Here is a 5,000-nt window from a genome sequence, read left to right as displayed (position 1 = left end):
CCGATCCTTCGTTATTGATGTGTCCATAGCCATGTTTATGTTTTGGGATCTCTTCAATGAACCCAATGGTTTATTTCATTGGTTCGATAAATTAAGTCTTCCTTAATTTTTAACGTCGATTCATTTCCTTCATTTCCGCACGAAGGAATTCATTCATCGTCGTCGAATACCTCGGTCCTAAGCGAGGGATAGAAACGTCGGTCACCGAATCGCTAGTCACTTGACCTTGACCTTAATTTACCCGGGGTCAGTTCTTGGTGCGCAGGGGATTGAGGAGTATTTGTACACGCGTCTTAACAAAGCAGGTCGAGCGTTATCGAGATTCTCCAATCGGCCCCGTTTTATTTTTCCGGGGGTATCGTCCACCTAGCCGTGCTAAAAGAAAATTAATTTTACCAGAATTTGATTGATTTCTTTTTCCCTACGGAAACCGATACGGACAATAACTCTTGTGTGACGCAGTGCTCGCTCTCCTGCATTAAAAGCCCTTTAAATCCCAGAAACGGGCGGGGGGTGGGGGAATTACGCCCACACGCACGCACACGCACGCATGCCCCCACTCCCCATCGCCCACCGCGGGCAGGAAGACGGGGACAGGGTGGCCCTTGTATCAGACCCGCTTAAATCTCGAATCACCCCCCCGGTTCCCCACCTCCCCACACACCCCCCGGACGGGAGACGGCGGCAGCCCGGTCCAGCCGGACCCGGAGCACGGAGGGGCCGTCAGGTCTACCCGGCTCCGGGGCCGCCGGCGGCCGTCAGGTCTACCCGGCTCCGGGGCCGCCGGCGGCCGTCAGGTCTACCCGGCTCCGGGGCCGCCGGCGGCCGTCAGGTCTACCCGGCTCCGGGGCCGCCGGCGGCCGTCAGGTCTACCCGGCTCCGGGGCCGCCGGCGGCCGTCAGGTCTACCCGGCTCCGGGGCCGGCGGCGGCCGTCAGGTCTACCCGGCTCCGGGCCCGGCGGCGGCCGTCAGGTCTACCCGGCTCCGGGGCCGCCGGCGGCCGTCAGGTCTACCCGGCTCCGGGGCCGGCGGCGGCCGTCAGGTCTACCCGGCTCCGGGGCCGGCGGCGGCCGTCAGGTCTACCCGGCTCCGGGGCCGGCGGCGGCCGTCAGGTCTACCCGGCTCCGGGGCCGCCGGCGGCCGTCAGGTCTACCCGGCTCCGGGGCCGGCGGCGGCCGTCAGGTCTACCCGGCTCCGGGGCCGGCGGCGGCCGTCAGGTCTACCCGGCTCCGGGGCCGGCGGCGGCCGTCAGGTCTACCCGGCTCCGGGGCCGGCGGCGGCCGTCAGCTCTACCCGGCTCCGGGGCCGCCGGCGGCCGTCAGGTCTACCCGGCTCCGGGGCCGCCGGCGGCCGTCAGCTCTACCCGGCTCCGGGGCCGCCGGCGGCCGTCAGGTCTACCCGGCTCCGGGGCCGGCGGCGGCCGTCAGGTCTACCCGGCTCCGGGGCCGCCGGCGGCCGTCAGGTCTACCCGGCTCCGGGGCCGCCGGCGGCCGTCAGGTCTACCCGGCTCCGGGGCCGCCGGCGGCCGTCAGGTCTACCCGGCTCCGGGGCCGCCGGCGGCCGTCAGGTCTACCCGGCTCCGGGGCCGGCGGCGGCCGTCAGGTCTACCCGGCTCCGGGGCCGGCGGCGGCCGTCAGGTCTACCCGGCTCCGGGGCCGGCGGCGGCCGTCAGGTCTACCCGGCTCCGGGGCCGCCGGCGGCCGTCAGGTCTACCCGGCTCCGGGGCCGGCGGCGGCCGTCAGGTCTACCCGGCTCCGGGGCCGGCGGCGGCCGTCAGGTCTACCCGGCTCCGGGGCCGGCGGCGGCCGTCAGCTCTACCCGGCTCCGGGGCCGGCGGCGGCCGTCAGGTCTACCCGGCTCCGGGGCCGCCGGCGGCCGTCAGGTCTACCCGGCTCCGGGGCCGCCGGCGGCCGTCAGGTCTACCCGGCTCCGGGGCCGCCGGCGGCCGTCAGGTCTACCCGGCTCCGGGGCCGCCGGCGGCCGTCAGGTCTACCCGGCTCCGGGGCCGGCGGCGGCCGTCAGGTCTACCCGGCTCCGGGGCCGGCGGCGGCCGTCAGGTCTACCCGGCTCCGGGGCCGGCGGCGGCCGTCAGGTCTACCCGGCTCCGGGGCCGCCGGCGGCCGTCAGGTCTACCCGGCTCCGGGGCCGCCGGCGGCCGTCAGGTCTACCCGGCTCCGGGGCCGCCGGCGGCCGTCAGGTCTACCCGGCTCCGGGGCCGCCGGCGGCCGTCAGGTCTACCCGGCTCCGGGGCCGGCGGCGGCCGTCAGGTCTACCCGGCTCCGGGGCCGCCGGCGGCCGTCAGGTCTACCCGGCTCCGGGCTCGGCGGCGGCCGTCAGGTCTACCCGGCTCCGGGGCCGGCGGCGGCCGTCAGGTCTACCCGGCTCCGGGGCCGGCGGCGGCCGTCAGGTCTACCCGGCTCCGGCGCCGCCGGCGGCCGTCAGGTCTACCCGGCTCCGGGGCCGCCGGCGGCCGTCAGGTCTACCCGGCTCCGGGGCCGGCGGCGGCCGTCAGGTCTACCCGGCTCCGGGGCCGGCGGCGGCCGTCAGGTCTACCCGGCTCCGGGGCCGGCGGCGGCCGTCAGGTCTACCCGGCTCCGGGGCCGGCGGCGGCCGTCAGGTCTACCCGGCTCCGGGCCCGGCGGCGGCCGTCAGGTCTACCCGGCTCCGGGGCCGGCGGCGGCCGTCAGGTCTACCCGGCTCCGGGGCCGGCGGCGGCCGTCAGGTCTACCCGGCTCCGGGCTCGGCGGCGGCCGTCAGGTCTACCCCTTTTCGGAGCCCGTGGGGCCGCCTGCGGTACCCGGCGACCGCGGGTTGTTGGTTGCGTAGCGTCCGGCGATAAGGGCGGCCAAGTCTACCCGGCTCCGGCGGGACTTGGTCGCCTTGCCGGGGCCGAGGGGTAGACGTGTTGTCCCCGCTGCTTCGTCGGAGCTGCCGAAGGGGTCGCTGTTTTTCGCTGCCTCCAGTTACGTCATCGTAAAAGTCGGCGTGGTTGGCGCGCCTCCCCGGTGCGCAGAGGCGCCGCTCTTGGAGCTTGCCGGCGGCGGGGACGTGCCGGTCCGTACTATAGGAGCGAGCCGTGACTCGTCTCCAGAGCAGCGCTCGTCAGCGGCTGCAAGGCCCGCGGTTCTGCCAGCAAAGTGGGGTGCTCGGCGGCCGTCGTGGCGGTTCCCTCGGTGGTCCGGCCCAGCTTCCAGTCTCTTCGGTCCGGCCATCTCCCAGCGCTTGCCCGACAAGCCAGCCCAGCGTGTCCGAGGGGTCGGGAGCTGCGGAGAGCCGGAGCCGGCGGCCGGCTCCGGCGGCCGTTGCCGACCGGCACGAGGCATAAGGCCGGATCCCGCAGGGCAGGGCAAAGACTCGAACGCACCCAGCCGGGGCCCAGTGATGGTGAAGGTCACTGCCGGAGGCAGACGGCCGGGGGGCGTCGAGCCTGCCGCGGCTTACTCCCGGCTCCAGAGGGCCCGGTTGGTGGGACGACCGAGGTTGGCGGCACCTCGTCCCTTTGTGCCAGCCTTAAGCTGGAGCCCGCGAAGCGGGCGGAGAGAGCGGCGGCCGGCTCCCGGCCAGCCGAACGCAGACGGCCGGGGGGTGCCGAGCCTGCCGCGGCTTCCCCCCCCGGCCCCCCGAGGGCCCAACTGACGGCGCAGGCGGGGCGGCGGCGTCCCGTTTTCACCGGTGCGAGCCCTCCGCGGGCAGCTGGTGGTGTCAGGCGGGCCCGGTGACGGGACTGCGGCGTGCAGGCGAGGCGGCGGCGCCTCGTCCTCGTTTCCCCCGGGAGAAGCGGTTCCCCGCGGGGCAGGGCAAAGACCGGCGGCCGGTGGCGGTCGCCGGCACTCGAACGCTGGAAGGCCGGGGGAGCCGAGCCTCCCTCGGCCCCGGGGGGCCCGATGATGGCAAAGGCGGGTGCTGGCACCGTTCCGGGGCAGAGGTGCCCGCGAGTGCCCAGCCCACCAGGGCTGCCGCCGGCTGCCGAGGGCCGTGTGATGGAGACGGGCAAGGTGGCGGCGCCTTGTCCTTTTTCTCCGGCCTTAAGCTGGAGCCCGCGAAGCGGGCAGAAACACCGGCAGCCGAATGCAGACAGCCGGGGGGTCTCGAGTCGGCCGCGGCTTGCCCCGGCCCCCGAGGGCCCGGTGATGGTGCAGGCGGGGCGGCGGCGCCTCGTCCTCTTTTTTGCTGGCGCGAGTCCTGGTAGCAGGAGGGCTCGCTGGGAAGGTCTGCACTCGTACGGGCGAGGTGGCGGCGCCTCGCCCTTCCAAACTTCTCCAGCCCTAAGCTGGAGCCCGCGCAAGCGGGAAGAAAAGGGCGGCCGGTCCCTGCGGCCGGCAGCCGAAGGCAAGTGGCCGCGGGCGTCGAGCCTTGAGCGGCTTTTCCCGGCCCCCGTTACCCGGGGATGGCACGGGTGAGGCGCGGTGCCTCTTAGTCTTCTTCGGCCTTCTCCTCCCCCGGGGTAAGCGGTTCCCCGGGGCGCAGGGCAAAGACCGGTACCGGTGGCCGGCACTCGAACGCTGGAAGACCGGGGGAGTCGAGCCTGCCGCGGCTTTCCCTCGGTCCCGTCGACCTCGCTCAAGGGAATCGATGCGCGGAGCGGGTGGCCGGCGGCACCTCCCGCTCCCCCCCTTCAGTCGACCCAGACCCGCAGGCAGCGCCTGCAGAGGTGTTCCTGGGCGCGTCGGAGACGCTTCACGGCGGGCCGGCTCTGCCGGTGACCAGGCCGCCGTTGCGGCTCTCCGGAGACGCTGCCCCCTCGCTCGCACGCAGAGCCCCGCGTTCCGCCGCCCGCCCCGCCCGGGGCGGCGGCGAGCGCGCGCGGCCGTCGCTGTCCCAGGACCGTGGCCGTGGGGCCCGCGCTTCCTCTCCCGATCGAGGTGGCACCCAGGGCGCGTCGGAGACGCTTCACGGCGGGCCGGCTCTGCCGGTGACCAGGCCGCCGTTGCGGCTCTCCGCAGACGCTGCCCTCTCGCTCGCACGCAGAGCCCCGCGTTCTGCCGCCCGCCCCGCCCGGG

The sequence above is a fragment of the Calonectris borealis genome, unplaced genomic scaffold (genome assembly GCF_964195595.1).
Source record: "Calonectris borealis unplaced genomic scaffold, bCalBor7.hap1.2 HAP1_SCAFFOLD_114, whole genome shotgun sequence".
In the NCBI taxonomy this organism is placed as follows: Eukaryota; Metazoa; Chordata; class Aves; order Procellariiformes; family Procellariidae; genus Calonectris; species Calonectris borealis.
The sequence above is the reverse complement of the archived record's forward strand: the minus strand, read 5'-3'. Positions refer to the sequence as shown.